A 20422-nucleotide genomic window follows, 5' to 3' on the forward strand; every position below is an offset into this window, starting at 1 on the left:
GGGCTACAGGAAAAGGAACTGGAAAAGGAAAGCAGACGAGTAAAATCACTCAGCTGTGGATGCCAAGTCAAGATCTCTTGGCTTATTCACCACTTTAGTCTCAGATTTGCCTGAAATGAGGAAAGCAAAATAATTGGTGATACCAGTGGTACAGCACCATCCAGAAAACTCTTGAGACAGCACAAGTCTCTTCCTGGAGACTGCGTTATCAAACACTTCCCTCATTCTTCACGTAGGTGGCAAAGAAGCACATTCAGCACTTCTAGATACTATGCTATTATATAATGTCAGAGAAGGGCCCACAGGATATGGAATGTTGTGATGAAAAAGTGATTCATTGATGATCAAGTGCCATTATTTTTGAAATATGCATTTGAGTCAATATATGAATTACTTCTCCAGGTTTGTATTTTCTGTATGCTTCTTTGAATACATAGCTGATTGTTAGTTCATCTCGCTAGTCAATCAGTATGTATTGGACACTTTTTACATTCTGGTCACTGTTTTAAATCTCTTATAATTTATGAGGTAATTGGTTAAAATAGAAGAAGTTAAGACCATGGGAGTGTTAAATATTAGGGTTCTTGGTTCCTGCATAATGGTGGGGGCCGATAGTGAACTGCAATAAAGTCAGAGAAGATAAGGAAAACTGGTGTCCAAAGGAATAGGCAATGATGCTGATAGAAAGAAATGACTTTTATATAGAACCCAAGACTTATGAACCCCATCCCCAAATGATCTCTAAGCATAGACCTGCCTACCTGTGTAAAAGAGGAAAATAGTTAAAACTGGCAGGATTAATAGTAGGAAAGACTTCTGAACTCTGGTTTCTGAGAGTGATCTGAAGTAAGCTTTAGTGGATGGAAATTCTGAGGTCCAAGGATAATCCTAGGGGTGGGTACAGAGGGTTCTACAATCTGGAATTGGCACAAGATGAGGCTCCATACTCCTTGTAGTCTAATCACTGAATCTACTAGAGAATTTGGTGTGAATTTTCTTTCTTAATTCTCTCAGCTGCTTCAGATTCCTTGATCCTTGACGTTATCTTCCTTAGACATCAATACCTGTTAGTTTCTCCCCAGCCTTCTCACTTCCATACCTTATCCTCATTTCCTTGGACAGGAAAGTCTGAGCTGGAAGAGGAGCAATTCCCCAAACCTCTTTATTTCTTTCTTCTGTAAACAATATATTCCATTTTCTAATATAAATGAGTTTATACATGATAGACTAGTATATAATCTAATTTGACTCCTAAAGTAATGGACATATATTTTTTCGATGGGGAGCATAGCTACAATGTAAATTAAATTGACTTCTAATGGTTACTTATCATGAAGAAGAGGGTTTTATGTTCTTTCTTGTTTTAAGTTCCCAAGCAAATAGCTAACAGTTCCTAAAAGAAGATAACAGATCTCAAGTAATATTTTGCAGCTTACTATCAACTCTGAAGAAATTCTGTTTGGAGTGGGGACACATTTGAAATTTTTAGCTGAAATGAGATTTGAAGCTTATCTGTAGCTTTCAATTATCTGTTCTATCTTTTCCTTGGCATTATCTGTCCACCATTGCTGGAGGTAATTGTGATTTGAGCTTTTCCAAGAAGATGACATTTTCTGGCAAGTGCTCTACTCAGCATATGTGATAAAATTTCTATGTGAAGAAACTTCTTAAGTCAAATGGGGGGAGGCAATGGCATAAATGCAAGCCAAATAAATTCAACAGTGTCTTTGGAACGCCAAAGAACAAAGAAATTCTCAAAAAGGGGATAAAAGAGTTATTCTAAAGATTTTAAAACTCATTCCAAAGATTTAGATTGGAAGAAAACAAAGGATTGGAAGTAAAAGTGACCAACTCAATCATTCTACTTTTAATATAAGGTGATGGTACTTCTAACCTGTAGTTATTCAGGAAAGTTTATCCTTTGAGCTTCTGGATTCACTCCTACTAACCTTTGCTCATTTGCCTGATTCCAACTTGAAATAGATTACAGATTCATGGAAGGCTGACAGGGCTCAAACTGAGTATAAAGATGAAAACAAGTTTAAGTTCATCTATGAGGTGCATACCAAAATAAATGTTGTTTCAGAAGCATTAATTACATGAAGTTTGCACAACACATTTAGATAAAAGGGACTCTAGGAATGGACTCTGATCTACATCCCAGAACAAAGAGAGTGAATCCTCTTAGGGCATATTTATTGTCACCAAAGTCTGAGCTAGAGCAGTAGTGTGGTACTGCGTTTGAAGTTAGTTCCCTTTCTTGATGGCGCACCAAGTGATATCTCCAGGCAGAATGTGGTTCTTTGCCATCACTGTTTAGCAGAATCTTGCTTATTGTTCACATTAGATAATAAGCTCACGTTTGTCATCTAACAAAGCCCTTCTTCTGTCTATAATGCGATCACTCTACTCTTTCAGGTATTTCCTGTCCCTCTTCCATTTAGCCCCATCTCACTGGGGGACAATCCTTCTAAAGTAATATCCTGGAAAAAGATAGTCTTTGTCAATCTGTCCCTCAGCTCTTTTTGGTAAATTTCAGACTTATGTAAGACACCAAAAGTCTTCCATACTATATAAGATGTATCAACCCGCAGATAATAGTTGTTTGTGGTTTGCAAGAGGGGACAGTCTATTCAACTTAAGAGGTACAACATAAAGAGACAGTGGCCATATTTTAAAAAATTAAAGCAAATCTGTAATAATGATATCAGAAAATCAATCTCATAAACAGAAACTCTACAAGTGGGCCCTTAATAGAGCTTATAATCCTGTAATCTAGGCAAAGGATAAGATGTTTTAAAATATCTGTTATATTTCTAACCCCAGAAGAGATTCATTAACATATGATGTATTTTTTAAAAATCAGGGAAAATTTGATATTTTCCAGAATTTAACTCTATTCCTATGCAAACTGGTTAAACACTTTGGGCATCAGTTTACCTGCACTCTTAAATGGCCATGATAACTTCCACAAACCTAGGCTTTAAAATATAAGCAGTAAAAACCAGGTTGGAGCCAACTGAAAGCAGATGTTTGTAAGGACAGGGAATGAACATTTGTTGTATATCAAATATAGTGTTTGACATGTATGCCTTTACATACATAATCTCAGTATAGTTCAGTATTATGTGGATATATATAATGTATAATGTGTAATAGATCAATACATTGATTAACAGTAATGATACAAGGATTGTATCCTAACTAGGTATTTAGTTAAGCATTTGCCCTAATGGAATTTTCTTGTTTGGTGATTTAGTAGAAAAGTCAGAAGTTTTGGTGTTTGAATCTTAGTTGCAACCTTGAGAAAGTCATTTAATTTCTCTGATGATCAAGTCTCTCATCTGTAAAATGAAGATATAGTTATAACCCCATTCAGTGCTGAGGGTTCAATGTAATGCCGTATATGGAACCCATGTTGTGAAGTCTGGCACAGTAGTGTGCTCTCTGAAGACGGTAGCTCTGATGCTTGTGGTTGTTGTGTAAAAGGGGGCCTGCTGTCACACTGCTCAACAGCCCGCAAGTCCGCAAAGCCAGGCTCCAAGGAGACCATAGAGGCTGACTTCCTCTAGACAGAACCCTTCCCGGCTTGAGGCAGCTCACTGCAAACTGCAAACACCACCACCCTCCAACTCACTTTCTTACTTTCAAAAATCGAATTGAAAATACTCGTAAATATCACAGAAAGATTATGGGAAGAAAATGTAACTAAATAATTGAATTTAATTTTATTTTGTCATATAAGCATCTGCTATAATAATAAGGTATTTAAATCTATGAAGCGTGTAAATACTGTATGCCCATATAGGATGGTCTGGATGTTTACCTGCAAATGTCCTTCCTTAAGTCCTAATATATTCTCTTAAGTGTGTCATCTGTTATCTACCACTGAATCTTTTTAAATAAATTTTTATTTTAGAAGAATTTTAGATTTACAAAAAGTTACAAAGATAATACAGGGCATTCGTGTATATTCCTCCCCCAGTTTTTCTCATTGTTAAACACTTTACATTACTATGGTGTATTTGTCAAAGAAACCAATGTTGCTACATTACTATTAACTACACTTATAGGGTTTCTATCCTAGGATCAAGTCCAGGATACCATATTGCACTGAGTTGGCGTGTCTTACTAGTCTCTTTTGATCTGTAACCATTTCTGTGTTTCCTTTTTTTTTTTTTTAAATAACCTTAGTTGTTTTGTGGGGATTACTGCTTCCTGTAGAATATCCTCCATTCTGGCTTTGTCTGTTGTTTTACTCATAATTGGACTGGATTTATGGGCTTTTGGAAAGAATACTGTAGAGGTGAAGCACGCTTTTTGTCTCATCATGTCAAGACTTGATATGATATCCACATGATATCCTTGGTGATATTAACCTGATCATTTGGTAAAGGTGGTATTTGCCAAGTTCCTCCACCATAGAGTTACAATTTTCCTCCTTCCCTACTCTATTCTTTAGGAGTACGTCACTAAGTCTAACCTACTTTCAAAAGGAGCAGAGGAGGTAGACCACTGGATTTTTAAAATTGTTTCCAGTTTGCATGTTTGAACTCAACTGAATTTGTTAACTATGCCTAAATGGTGGAGCCATTCAACCATTCATGCATTTATACGTTCAATAATTACATATTTGCATTAGTTATATATCAGATATACTAGATCTATACCATACTGTACTAGATGTTAGTCACTGAAAGATAAAACTAGAAAATCCAACATTACAATATAATTTATTCAGTACACATTTATTGAGTCCTTACTGTGAGCAAACAGTGATTAGAAGAAAAAAAAGTAGGATTAGTTCCTGATTGTCTGGAGCTTTCTTTCTTTTCTTTTTTTAAAATGTGATAATAACTGTGATGGGGCTATAAACATTCTGTACCTATTTTTCTAGCAAACGTCACTTAAATAATGAAAGAAAGAGATAAAATATATAAGCAAGAATGAGAAAAGCCAGTCTAACCACTAATTAGGTGTACGACCTTGGGCAATGCATTTGTCTTCTTCAGGCTTCTGTTTCCTTATCTGCCAAATGCAGTAGTTAAACTGGGCATTTCTTAAGAACAATTATAATATACTAAATGTTTAGTTTTATAGAAATTACATAGGATTAAATGTTTTCACTGGCATATTTCCTTAGTAGAGTTTTTAAAGCTCCAACCTCATTCATAATGGGTATAAGCATTAGAAAACCATGTAAGTACATTGTGTTTCACGAGTTTGCTAAAAGCACTGATTTCTTTTTCCTATCAATAGCTTCATCTAAAATTGAATCTTTCCCCCTCATTTAACAAGTTGGCAACAGGGCTGTTCAGTGGAGATTAGGCCTCCATTTGGTGGAGGTAGGCTTTCCAATTTGAAATCTGTCTGAGAAGTTAAATGATGTCAATTTGACCTCTGAAGGGCATTGTCCTTCCTGTTTTGAAAGATGTTTATGTTTATTCCTATTTTCATGATTTGATGTTTACCCCGAGTTTTGTATTTAGATTTTTACTCTCTTTTCCTATCTCTTGTCTATATCTTACATTTATCATTTTATTAAAAATGTAATAGTCATAATGGTTAGCACACATTGTACTCCTGCTAAGAGTCAGGAAATGCCTTTTCTACACTTACTGTGTGATTTAATTTTCCTCACTCCCAGTGTGATAGATAGTATTGTTATTCTCATTTCACATATAAAGCAATTGAGGCACAGAAAACTGTCTGAGGGCTGGCATTTTGAATACTTATTTAATCACTGTGTTTTCTGTTTCCTCCAAGTAGTTCTTATTTTTCATATAAATATCTTTAATAACGTAAGTAAAAATTTATATTTCAGTCTTTCATGATTCCGTTTCAAATGTCTTTTTACGTTTAAACTGACTTTGACTTAGTTTATCATACTCAGGCTTGTTGGACAAGTTACTGTTTTTAGATCTTCCTCCAACCTCAAATAAAACATCCATTCATAAACTGAACACATATTAATTGCTTATCATCTTTCTAGTAGCATTTCAAGTAATGGGGACCCTGAAGAGTGCTTGCCCTCATAAGGCTTATGCTCCAGTGGAGAGACAGACGAATAAATAATACAATATGGCAGCAAGTGCTATGAAGGAAAATAAAGCAGAACAGTGAAGAGGATTCTGTTTTTGATAAAATGGTCAGCAAGAGACTTTCTGAAGAAGTGACATTTAAACAGAGACCAGAACAGAAAGAGCGAATGCATGTGTGGATTTCTAGAAGAGTATCCCCAGGCAGAGGGAATGGCGAGTTCCAAGGCCAAGCATCCTCAGTATTTTTAATGAATGGCAAGGGATGTCCATGTGACTGGAACCTCCTAGTTGAATGGAGAGTCAGAAAGTTATTTAGAAGGGTCAGCATATGGAGAGGGCTTATAGACCACGGAAAGGGCTTTGGCTTTTATTCATAGTGTGATGAGAAGGTATTGGAACTATCTGAGGAGTGTATCATACCTGAATTTATTTTAGATAAATTTGGCTACTAGGTAGAGAATTGTCAGGTTGCAATGATGGAAATAGGACAGCAGGTGCCAGGCTAATATGATACTCTAGTTCACAGGCAGTAGGAATCAGGGAGTTAATAAAGTAATAGAGTTGGAGAGAATCAGTTAGACTCTGGACATATTTTGGAGGTAATGCTGGTAGATGAGATGATGGATTAGCTGTAATGCCTAAAAGGGCAAAATGATTCAGTTGCCTCTGAGATTTTCACCTCAGTAACTTGGTAAATAGAGGTAGGCAAGATGCAGAGAATTCAGCAAAGGAGACCAAGGAGGAGAAAGACCAAGGAGGAGCCTACAGTTAGCTGCAGAAGCAGGAGGAGAGCTGTCGTTGGACTCCAAGAGAAGAAACACATCTCATACAAGCTGTCTAGCTCTCAGCATTTCAGAGAGGTTGAGTAAGACACACACTAAGAATTGGTAGTTGGATTGGGGTGGGGCGTAGTTAGTAGTAGCTTCATGAGATTGTGGAGTGAAAAAGGTGAAGGTGCATAGAGATAATTTGTGTGCAAATGGGATCAAGCAAAATTGGTTGTGTGCTGCATAATGACATCGTGATCAGTGATGGACTGCATGTACAACAGTGGTCTCGTGAAATTCCAATATCGTAGTTTTACTCTACCTTTTCTATGTTTAGATATTTTAGATACCCAAATGCCATTGTTTTACAATTGCCTACAGTATTGAGTACAGTAACATGCTGTATAGGTTTGTAGCCTAGGAGCTACAGAGTATACCATGTAGCCTAGGTGTGTAGTAGGGGATTCCATCTAGGTCTGTATACACTCTATAACATTCACATGATGCAGAAATCACCTAGTGACACATTTCTCAAAACATACCCCTTTTATTAAATGACATATGGCTATAATTCAGCACAGATTGCCCTTTTGAGGTATTTAACTACAAAACAAAGGGAAGATGTGGGTTAATGACTGGAAAGAATGTGGTAGAATCAAAGAAGGCTCTTTTTAAAAAAAAGATGGAAAGACATGGGTTGATCACTGGGAAAGAATATAGTAGAATCAAAGGAGGATTTAAAAAAAATTTAAGATAGTACAGCAGGTATGTATGCTGGTGGGACCAATTTACCAAAGAGAGGACTTGATTCATAAGAGGCTAACTGCAGGAGCAGTGCCTTTGAGTAGGTGGTGAGATAGAACCTAGTGAGCAGTGGAAGGTTGTGGGCAGGAATGTGGGGTAGGTTCCCCCAGGGAACAGTGAGAGAAGGCAGAGGAATGAGTCTGGATACAGACAGCTTGGTGTACTTGGTGCACTTGGTGCTAGGGAGAAGTTCTATTCTGATTGCTTTTATTTTCTCAGTAAAATAAGAAGCAAGCCTACTAGTTGAAAGTTAGAAATGGATAGTACCAATGTTCTGGAAAAAAAGAAGGGTTGAAATAGCTTCAGGAGAGAGACAGTGGGAGGGTTGGGCAGAATTGCTGAGCTTTACTTTAGAAGTGGATCATTGAATTTATAGTTTTTTTTGTAAGCAGATAGAGCCTGACTTGATAGTTTCTGGCTGTCTTGGTTGATAGATGAGCCTACTCTATGTCTTTCTAATTTTAAAGGACTCTGATGCCAGGGGAATATTGGGCTGAAATATAATCTTATTTTTAATATCAACTTCTTTGCCATCTATTTCTTTTTATGACCTAAAGGCTTTCTTTATTTATAAGAAATTTAAACATGCTCTGGAGCTGTGCTGTATTAGAAGTTAATAATGTTAGATTTCAGACAAGGAAATGGTCCTAAAGCGCTGCTGATGATGTTTGATCCTTCTTCCACTGCTAAAACTTAGCCTTTGGGAATGAGAAATCAACTGCAGGTGCATCCTTAAGCCTCTGCCAGAAAGATTATTTTCCCTTTTCATTGGTTTATTTTATGTAACACATACTCAAAATTATGGGCAACTCTTACTATTTTGGACCAGCCTAATCCATTTGGTTACTATCTTACCAGGTTGACTACTCTGGATATAAGCTCAGGTGGTAGTTAGACTTCCCTTTGAAGACTTTCTTCTAAGACCTTTGCATGAAATTATTACTTTCATTCATTTTGCTGATGTGTGACTAGTGCAGTGTTGGCCATTGCAGAGTCACAACTATCATGTTTAATGATAAATATTAACACCCCATAATTGCATAGGGCTTCATGGTTTACAGAGGGCTTTTCTGTACACTGGCCACATGCATCATCACAAGGACACTTAAGATTGCCTCACACAGGTTTACATTGCTGTGACGGGATTTTAATAAGAAATTATGTTTTATTTCTTAATCCAGGACACTTTCTAGTATACAGCCTACTTCTTTATAAAGACATAAGAATTTAGGGTCATAGTTATTGTCATCGGTTGGGTGTCCTGGGAAACAGGCTCTGAGACTGAGTTTTGTGTGCAAGGGTTTTATTGGGGATTTTCCAAGAGGGAACCACAGCTGTGCAGGGTGAGAAAAGTGGGACCACGAAGAGGGAGAAGTTGAGCTTTAATGTAGTCACAACAAAGGACACCCGCAGGGATCTTTGAACCTGGGACAGCCATTGTGAGTTTTCTAAATTGAGGCAAGGTTTATTGAGTACAGATAAGGCTCTGCCCTGGAAGGGGATAAACCCAGAGTGAGGTAGCATCCTTTCTGGAGAAGGACTCAGCTGTGCACTGTCAGCAAACTTTCAGCATCTAGGAGAATGAATGCCTCAATCCTAACACGGATCTGAATGCAGTGCTTCAGTTCCGAAAGCAGAGTCTTGCTATGTATCAATAACTCAGCACCTAATTTTTGAACTAAGGCCAGGAAGGAGCCACCCTTATACCAAAATCCTTGAGTTCATTCATTCGACTCTTCATATAACCACTATCTGTTGAACACCTACTATGTATCAAAGATTGTTCTATGTATTGGAAATTAAGTTTAAATGAGCGATAGCCCTCAAGTTTTTCTCTTTCTATATCTTTTGACTCGATTTCTCTTCTGTCCCAAATTCAGGGAATTGGAATACAAATTGATTATTCAGAAGTGTCTGAATTAGCAAAGTAGAAACCTAAAAGGTGAATGCTGACCTTTCCTTAAAGGTTCTTTCTGATGAATTACTGCCAAGCCAAACATTCTTAATGTGGAATTGGAGAAATCAAAAGTGGAAACCTGAATACAAAGCCATCTAAATTTCAGGCTGTCATTTCTACTCTGACACTGTAGTCAGCAGAGGAAACTTCAGAGTTTAATTCTCAACAGGATGTATATTTCTTATATATTCATTTCTTCCTTCACTGTTAAAATGTAGCCTTTGCTAATAAGAGCAATCCATCGATTGAACTAAACAGAATCAAGGACAGAAGTGATGTAAGCTAATTGGAAAATAACATCTTTGCAGATTGACTCAGAACCACAATTTTATGCACTAGTTACATGGGTAAAAACTGCAGGCTTTTCCTAGTTCACACTGGTGGAAAACATTCTTTCTTAAAACTGACTGGGTTTCCTGAATCACAGATCCACTGCCAGTCTCCTGGGGTCACCTATAAGCAGAATTAGAGATGTCCCCAGGCTGTCAGCTGCAAGAGATGTGTTTGTTTGAGACTGCCCTATTTCACATCTCCTCATGGAAGCTGTCCATGTATAATTTGTTTACTCATTTTGCTTTCTGAAAGAGGCTTGGGGCCCCTTCAGCTGATTTTAGAAAATCATTCTGTCATTAATTCTCCACACGTATCTAATCAACTGAGAAATTCCAGGCTGCATGACTGAATGTGTCCCCAGCATCTAGTTGTTGGTGACCTTGCCTATCACCCTACAGTGTAAGACAGCATGATATAGAAATTATGAAAGATTTGGACCAGTGTATCTAATCATCATTTCAAGTATTGAAGTTTTAGGTATGGTTATGAATCTTTCCTTTCAGACATTTAATATTTCATCTTGATTTTCAGATATATTTGGCTAGCCTGGCCATGTGGCCAAGATTCCAATGTCACTGTCAAGTTATCTCCCTCCTAAGTACTTGAGCACTGGCAGTCAATATCAGTAGTGGTTCTTCCTGTACCTAAGAATCTTATAAATATTCATTTTCATTGTCAAGGGCATACTAGGACCTCACAGTTAAAAGCTTATATCACATTTAACAGCAGAAATAAGTGCCTAGGAATTATATAGATCATCTTGTTGTACTAGAACTTTATTGCATGCAACATTAGGAACCTTCTTTGAAATGGAAGTATCTTCATCAAAAATAGGCAATTACATCATTGTCATGAAACTTACATATTCAGTTGGATGAGGATGACATTTCATAGCACTGTTTGATCTGGATCTTTTGTTTTTACTGTGTATTAGAAGAGAGGTATTTGGGCCTTCTCCCCATAGTTGATCCTGGAGAACCACAGTCATCAGAAATAGGAAAAAGTAAGTCAGGCCATTGTAAACAGCATTTGCGATGGGATCTCCTGCTCCACCTGACAACTTTTGTCTTTGTTCAGAAGACCAGGCTTTAACATCTCCTTTTTTCCCTGGGATTTTCTTTCTCACATCTGCTTTTCTGTTTATCATGTCCCGAATGTTGATAATTGGGAAAGAGAAAAAGGAAAGGATCTGTTGTTAATTCCCTAAGGGTTGTGGGCTGGGCTTCGATGGGCACCTGGGGAGGTTAGTGTTCCCTTTCCTTCTCTCTCTCCTGTTCTCTGTTCTCCAGCCTTCAGAATCTTCTTTTCTCAATTCTGTTTATAACACATTCTAACTCAGAAACCATTTTCTCATATTTTAGATGTTATCGAACTGCCTTTGAGGCATTGATAAGTGGTCTTTGTCCTCCATCATCACGGTTTTTGCTTAATTTTATGTTACTTTCACAGTTTCTTTCTGTTGCTGCTTTCTTTGCTCTTTTTCACTCTCTCTAGCTCATCAGACCATAAGTCCATGGCGTTAGGTAAGTGTATCAGAAAGTTGTAACTCCCACAGCCATGCAAAACGACTTGACAGTCACCCTTGCTCCTTTTCCCCCTTCCCGTCCCATTGACCACAGAGGAGTTGATTCCTTGGCCTTCATATCTCTCTCATATGCCCTTCCCTTCTTGTCTTTCCTGCCACTCCTCTATTCACCATTGCTCATCTAATTGGCTGCATTAGCATCCTCACACATCCTCTAGCCACTCACCTTATTTTTCATCAATTTGTCTTCCGTATTACTCCCAGTGATTTTTCTAACATCTTGTCCAAGAAAAAGGTGAGAGATTTTTAGGCAATGGGGTGAGCTAGTGGAAAACTACTGGATGATGTTGTGGGGAGGTTGGTCAACTGCCAACTCATTGTATCTAATTCTTATTGGCCATCAAGTAAGAATTGTAATTTCCTGATAACCGTGGAACATTTGGAACTTACAAAATGAAAGGAAAGATTCCACTTGTCTTTACATCCTCCCTCAGGAATTTGTTTCTTTTCTCCAGTTCCCTGTCTCTCCTCCTTGAGTTTTACTTGTAGTTCCTTATTTCCACCACCCTTTTGACTTACTGAGTAGTGTGAATGCTATGAGTAACGACATAGGTACTGATCGTTGTTCTATGTCAGGATGATCTGATCAGCAAAGTATCTGTCTACAGCAAACTCAGAACAGTTTTTCTTTTCCTTTGCTTCTGATTAGACATCTGTTTTTGTTGATGCTCTCTTATTACGAATAATTTGTTAGGCTCTTAGCCACCCACAGAGCCTGCGAGAGGGAGACTGTCTTTCATGATGTTTACATTTCAAAAAAATGGCTTCTAGCTCCTGGAGAAAGGCATTCTTGGGTTGTCAAATTTGGCATGAGTCTGGGAGCACATTTTACATCCATCTCAAAGGGACAGAGAAAGGATTTACAATGGAAAGTTTGCTAAAGTAGATGCTCTAAGGAACAAGTGGTCAGGGGCGTATAGTCAAGAAGAAACCTGTCTGAAGTCATCACGCTGAGGGAAACATGAAGTCTGTTTTGGTCAGTGTACATCTGGGACCATCACCATCTGTTGGAAACCTGTTAGTATCTACCCATCCTTTTGTGAATAAAGTCTCAACTTAGTATAAAAATCAAGCCTCAGGCCTTAGCCTCACCCTACTCTACTCTGTGCCTACCTGCCTTCCAAATTGCTTAACATTTTCTTTTCTTCTTTTCATGCTGTGGTTTCTTAGAGTATAAGGGTGGTTTGAGATAATTTCTCTTTGTCTGGAAAACTCTTATTTCTTTTGTCAAACCACCTTATTTTCTTCACGACTTTTTGTGGAACAATGTCTGGTCTTCGGGAATGTGTGGCTGTTCTGGATTCTAAACACATGGAGTCCATGTCTATCCTATTCCTGTTACAAAGATAGTGTCAGTAGGATGTTTTCAAGTACTCCCCTCCTCTCCCAACTCTGTGAACCCCTTGAGGGCGAGTGCCATGTCTTACTCAACATTCTGTGACCAACTCGGGGCACTAGAGCTGTCTCTGGCACTAGAAAGTCCTTAAAACTCGGTTGCTAAAATGATTGAATGAATGACTTATAGACATGAAAAATATTCTGGCATAATCCCTTGTATATACAATATATATTTACCAAATTAAATGAGAATAAAAGCCATGCATTGTTATTCAAGATGTTGAATGCCATAAGCATTTAAGAGGATTTTTTTTAAGTGAGGTGCATGTTCCTTGGGTTGCCCTCTTATACCATCATGATAAAAAGCAGAATTTGATCTGTACTTGGAAACCCAAATTTCTAGAGAATCTGTTAGTTTCTAGAAAGCACTCAGAAATCTTACCCTTGAATAGAATGCAATGAAAACTACATAATTTATTTTTATCTTGTGGATGACATTTTTTTTTGAGATGGAGTCTCGCTCTGTCACCCAGGCTGGAGTGCAGTGGCATGATCTCAGCTCACTGCAACCTCTGCCTCCTGGGTTCAAGCTATTTTTCTGTCTCAGCCTTCTGAGTAGCTGGGTCTACAGGCACGCACCACCACACCAGCTAATTTTTGTATTTTTTGTAGAAACAGGGTTTCACCACATTGGCCAGGCTGGCCTTGAACTCCTGACCTCGTGATCCTCCCACCTCAGTCTCCCAAAGTGCTGGGATTACAGGTGTGAGCCACTGTGCCCAGCCACGGGTGACATTTTTAATTAACTATCGACAGGACCTGGGTTAGCTCAAGCTAGGGAATCCAATGTTTACAATTATTTTTAATCATAAAGACTAGGAGTTGTGAAACTGCTGACAGGTCCCAGGCATGGCATGGCATGGCAAGGTATAAAGTTCTTAGGATGTTATGTTTTCTTTTGAATGCTAAAGTGCCTATTAGTTGTCCCCCTTGGCTCCAGGTGAGCAGTGGGAAGTTAATGATGATGTGGGCAGACCTGTTGCCCACAGCAGGGAAAAAATTGGATTGAAATAGTGTATTGCAAACCCATTCGATCTAATTATTATCAGCCATCAAGTTAGAATTGTAGTTCCTTGATAAACTTGGCACGTTTGGAACTAATGAGGTAAAAAGAAAGATTCCATTTGTCTTTGAATCTTCCTGTATTACATTTCCTTTAGATTAAGTGTCTATAGGAAACTCAGAACAGTTTCTTTTCCTTTTCTCTTGATTTTTCTGTTTCTTTTAAACTAAGACTTTTTTTTTCAGCAGTTTTAAATTTACAGAAAAATTTAGTAGAAAGTACAGATAATTTCATATATCCTCTCAACCCTCCCACAGCCTAACCTGTCCACACACAGTTCTCCCATTTATCAACATCTTGCATTAGTGTGATTCATTTGTTACTGTTGATGAGCCAGTACTGATACGTGATTATTAACTAAGCCTGTAGTTTACATTAGGATTCACTCTTGGGTCATGTAACTCTATGGGTCTTTACAAATGTGGAGAGACATGGAGTCACTATTACTGTATCATACAGAATATTTCACAAGAAGTACCTTGTATTGTATATTTCATTTCTCCCTTCATCTCCCCAGCCCTTAGCAACCACTGATTCTTACTGTCACCATAGTTTTTGCCTTTTCCAAAATTTCATGTAATTGGAATTATACACTATGTAGCCTTTTCAAATTGGTATCTTTTACTTAGCAATATTCATTTAAAATACTCTCATGTCTTGTCTTTGCTTGATAGCTCATTTCTTTTTATTGTTGAATAATATTCCACTCTCTGGGCATACCACAGTTTACCTGTTCACCTACCAAAGGACATCGCGGTTGCTTCTGAGTTTTGGTAGTTATGAATAAAGATGCTATGAACATTCTTGTGCAGCTTTTACTTGGACATAATTTTCAACTCCATTGTGTAAATAACCAGGAGCCTGATGCTAGATCGCATGGTAAGAATATGTTTAGTTTTGTGAGAAACTGCCAAGCTGTCTTCCAAAGTGGCTGTGCCATTTCATATTTCCACCAGCAGCTAATGAGTGTTCATATTGCTCCACATCCCCACGAGCATTTGGTGGTGTTAGTTTTTTTTTTTTTTTTTAACTTTAGCTATTCTATTAGATGCCTAGTGATATCTTTGTTGTTTAATTTGCAATTCTCTGTTGCGAGAAGATGTTAAGCATCTTTGGAGGTACATATTTGTTGTCCTTATTTTCTTTTGGTCAGACATTTATTTAGATCTTTTGCCCATTTTTAAAAAATTTTAGGCAGAGATAAGATGTTTCTTTTTTGTTGTTGTTGTTATACTTTAAGTTCTGGGGTACATGTGCAGAACGTGCAGTTTTGTTACATAGGTGTACATGTGTCATATGGTTTACTGTGGTTTGTTGCCTCCATCACCCCATCACCTACAATAGCATTAGGTATTTCTCCTAATGCTATTGTTGGGTTTTATGGGTTCTATGTATTTTTTGGATACCAGTCTTTTATCACTTACCAGATATGTGTTTTGCAAAGATTTTCACCCAGTCTGTGGCTAATTTTTCATTTTCTTAACACTTTCACAGAGAAGTTTTCATTTTAATGAAGTCTGACTTTACCATTTGTTTTTCATAGATCATGCTTTTGGTGTTGAATCTAAAATGTCTTTGCCATACCAAGCTTATCTGGCTTTTCTCCTATGTTCTTTCTATATTATTTTCTTGGGATTTTTTTTTAAGGTTGTTGGTTTCTTAATACGATGTATAGGTTGATTAAATGTTAACAAGTACTTGTATAAACTCTATTGATTATGTCAGTAAATCTAAAATTGATGCTTAAGGAATTGTCAAGTTTTTAAAATGTGTATATGCACAGTGTTAACACAACATAAATTTGTTCTAAGATTATTATCTATATTTTGATGGTTTACCATATTGTTCATTGCCTTTTCCTATTTTCTGACTTTTTAATTCTGTGATTATATTTATTATTATTTTCAGAAGGTGATAACCTATTTTAAAAAGTCTCTACAATTCATATGTATATATACATATGTGTGTGTGTGTGTGTATTTAAAACTTAAAGCCCAATCTTTACAAACCCTGTGATTTCTGAGAAGCTTTTCTCTAAGTTATCACACCTTCTTTTAATGATCCTGTTGAAGGTAGTTTATTTGTGCTTTGAATGGGTAAATGGCTTCATATAGCTGCAAGTCTATTTTAACAGGAATTGCACTGTAATAGCAAAAATGTCAGATAATTACTTCTTTTTAAAAAGATGCTGAGCTCTCAGCTCTTTATTTCCACAGTGACATCTTGTTGAACACATCACAGTACATTGAGAGAATGAATTAACTGCTGTGAGTTTTCTTCCTTTTTATAAATCCCATTATCACCTTCATGTGGACTTAGCGTGAAAGGTGGCTCTTTCTGCTTTGGCTCTTAGGGCCTTTGCTTGTGTCATAAAGCAGGCAGCTGTGATTCTCCTCGTTTCCTTGTAGGTGTGGCTGAGTCTTCTATTTACCTGCTTTGGTTTAGACTCTACCCTTTAGAGACTTTGGTGCAACACCTTACCTGCTATGAAGAGTTCTCACATATAGTCTGCCAAAATTGGTTTGGGAATTTATGAAAGGGTAGTACATGTTGATAATAGAATTAAGGGTAAAAGTGATGAATTAAATAAGGCTTAGGAGGAGTGAATATAGGATTTTTTTTACAGGAAAGGGCATGATCTTCACAGTAACCCAGTGGGGTAGATAATGTGATCTTTCTCAGTACATTAGACCTTTACATACTATATTGCAAAAGAATCAAGGGCACTCTAAGCTCATTGAGCGTCAAAACAATCAAAAGCATCTGGAATTATAATTTTCCTAAATATAGTTATTTACCAAGGATAATTAAACATTAAAATGAATGGTATGGGAATAAGTACCATAGCAAACTACCAAACTGGTAATATCACAGGCTAACCAGACTGAAAACTAATAATGTTTAGTAAACACAATATTAAAAATCCTTTAGAAACCCCTTTGAATACCTTGTGCATCTGATGTCATGAACTTTTAACACCTCGAGTGAGAATATGGGTTTTGTCATATGTTTAGTTTGTGTTAACTGTCGTTCAGATCTTCAGTTCAGTAGTGGAAATTCTAATGTAAGGATGTTAATAGCAAAACAAGTCATAGTGATTTTCTGTAACAATCTTGTTTAAATTCTGAGGTGCTCTTATCGTTACTTTCCCAATAATAACTAGCATCTGCTCACCATTTTATAGTTACATTTCTTTGTAAAGAAAGCAACACTTACTTTAATTCTGTGACCCCTAAATTCCAGACAAGGTTTTATAGCAAGGCTATCAACAGTTTTGATACTCTTGAGTGATGGTCTATAAGTTCATCTGAATCTGGCCTATTGGAAAAGGAGAGGAATAGGGAACCTTTCAAGAATGTTCGTGAGAAAGCGTCTGACTTCACTGGTAGTTTCTGAGTCTCATGGTTCTGTTCCTTTGTCCAGGAATGGAGATGTTTACCTTGAGCCTGTTTCCTCCCTGTTCACAGCCTTTCCTTAGTGCTTGTGGAGCTCTACATATGGGACTCATGATTCCATCCTCAGCTGCTGGTCAGCCTGTCACTGGTTTTGGCCTTCACTTCTCTGAGCTCAGTGTTGAAAGCTAGTAGAAACTCCATCCTTCTGTGAGACCCAAGTTCAATGGATAGTAGGAATCATTCAGAACAGGGGCTCTTGAGTAAGAGAAACCTAGGTTGAAAATGGTTGTTCCATTTAGCAGTTGGAACATTTCGGGCATGTTATCTATGTGAAATTCAGTTTTCTTGTTTTAAAAATAGAAATAATGCTATCCACCTCTCAGGACTGTGGCAAAAATTAAATAACACACTAACACTGGTACATTATTTTCATGAATTATATATGTTATTTTTTCTCTTTTTCTCCTTCCTCCTTGCCCTCCCTTCCCCTTTCTCCTCCTCTCCTTTCTCTTCGTCCTCCTCCATCCCCCTCTTGTTTTTCCTCCTTTTTCTCTTCCTTCTCCTCCTTTTTGATATCATATAAGCAGTATAATCATTTTCATGCTCATCCATATGATTCCACCGCCACCCAAGTTTATCACATGGCACCATGCTATGCAACATGATGCACAAGTGTGTATCTTTACTATCATATGTATTTTATCATACTCCCAGGTCACAGGTAATGGAAGTCTATTCTGGCTTATCTGGCCTTCCCAGAAGTGTGGAGTATGATTCACTCACGTAAGAAAATAAATTACTTCAGCTACTCTGCTTCTCTTCTCAATGCTACTTCTTTGAACCCCAGGCTTAGGCTCTGCATTAGTCCATTTTTACACTGCTGATAGCGATATACCTGAGACTGGGCAATTTACAAAGGAAAGAGGCTTAATGGAGAACTAACACTTCCACATGGCTGGAAAGCCTCACAATCATGGGGAAAGATAAGGAGGAACAAGTCATATCTTATGTGAATGGTGACAGGCAAAGAGGGAGCTTGTGTGGGGAAACTCCCGTTTTTCAAACCACCAGATCTTGTGAGACCCATTCACTATCACAAGAACAGCATGGGAAAGACCCGCCCCCATGATTCATTCATCTCCCACCAGGTCCCTCCCATAACACGTGGGAATTATGGGAGCTACAAGATGAGATTTGGGTGGGAACACAGAGCCAAACCATATCAGGCTCCAAGCAGCTGTGCCCAGGAAAAGTGATCCTAGCTCAATGCAGCCTCTGGGAGCTAACACAGTTGGCATGGGCATTAACCTCAGATTCCCGTCTATTGCCAATTTTCATTGGCCTGTACACAGTTCAGCACAAAGGTGCTGTGCAGTTGTGCCAGAATAAAAATCGCTTTAGACATCCCTCGGTGGGGCAGTTTGCCTCGGAGGTGGTCTACAAGGGTCTTTTCGCTTTCTTCAACAAATAATTAATTCACTTGAGGAAATTATTAGACTGTCTTTTGCATCATACCAACTGATTCAAGTTTTCTTAAAACTCTACACTAATTAGAATGTAAATTAGTACAGCCGCCATGGACAACATAATGGAGTGTCCTCAGAAAAACTAAAAATTGATTGACCATATGATCCAGGAGTCCCACTGCTGGGTATGTGTAGGTGTGAAAGAAAGGAATCAGTGTGGAAGAGATATTTACATGCCTGAGTTTATTGCAGCAGTAGTTACAATAGCCAAGATATGGAAGCAACCTAAGTGTCAATGGCTGAATGGATAAAGAAAATGTGGTCTATATACACACTAGATTATCATTATGCCATAAAAAGAAGAAAATTCTGTCATTGACAGCAACATGAATGGAACTGGAGGACAGTATGTTAAGTGAAATAAGCCAGACACAGAAAGACAAATACGGCATGTTCTCTTTCATATCTAGGGGCTAAAAACGTCAGTCTCCTGAAGTTAGAGAGTAGAATAGTGTTTCCCAGAGACTCAGAAGGGTCAGGGTAAGGGAAGTGAAGAGAGTTTGGTAAATGGAAATGCAAATACAGATAGATAGAAGGAATAACTTTTTGTGGTTCTATAGCATAGTAGGGTGACAGTAGTTATTAAAAATTTATTGGGTATTTCAAAATAGTAGGAAGAGAAGATTGGGACTGCTTCCAACATAAAGAAATGATAAATGCTTGAGGTGATAGATTGACTAATTATCCTGGTTTGATCATTGTGCATTGTATACATGTATCAAAATATCACATGTACCCCCTAAATATTTAAAATTATATACCAATAAAAACCTAACTTAAGAAACAACTCTAGGCACCTTTTATTGTAACCTTTAACAACATTGTTTCTTAAAGCTTTGGGCAAATCAGTCTCATATATAGGGTACCTCAGCTTGATTTATTACCTGGCTCTTTACAATCTGTGGTGAAATATATATTTTAGAAATTACATTTTGTTATGTTTTCTCTTGGTGTATATAAACCTTAAGAATTTTTTTTTATGAATAGAAGAGTACAATTGTGGATTGGTCGCTAGAGGATTTTGAATTTGCTGAGGATGAATAGTTTTAATTTATGCGTTATTTGGCATAAATTTGCATAACAAGTTCAAGTGGTCTAACTTCAAGTATAGAAGACGAAATTAATTAGTATGACCTATAGGCATTTTACTTCAAACATAAAATCCAGAGCATGCACATGTAAAATGAATAATGGATTTCTCAACCAATTAATTTAATCACATTCTGGATTATGAGACATTTAAACAAACAGGAAATAGGGAAAGGGGGTTAATGGAGGTCAGGGTGAAGCCTTAGAGGGGTGCCAGGGCAGGACTCATTTTGGCTGGAAAGGGGGAATTGGTAGCATAATTTTCTCAGGGCTTAGTATCACCAGTTACTTCCGCAGTACGGTTCCTGTTTCTGTACCTAAATCTGTCAAAGCTTCCACATTGTTTTAGTTTGCTCAGGCTGCCATAACAAAATACTACACGCTGGATAGCTTAAATAACGGATGTTTATTTCTCCCATATCTGGAGGCAGGAAGTCTAAGCGCAGGATGCCGGCATGATCGGG

General features: G+C 37.6%; 1 protein-coding gene across 17 annotated transcripts in view; it reads left to right on the forward strand.

Annotated features, from left to right (window-relative positions):
• Positions 1 to 20422, forward strand: part of DGKI (diacylglycerol kinase iota) — a 448494-nt gene that overhangs the window by 321591 nt on the left and 106481 nt on the right. The gene's annotated exons all lie outside the window — the stretch shown is intronic.

Source organism: Callithrix jacchus, chromosome 11 (genome assembly GCF_049354715.1).
Source record: "Callithrix jacchus isolate 240 chromosome 11, calJac240_pri, whole genome shotgun sequence".
Taxonomy (NCBI): domain Eukaryota; kingdom Metazoa; phylum Chordata; class Mammalia; order Primates; family Cebidae; genus Callithrix; species Callithrix jacchus.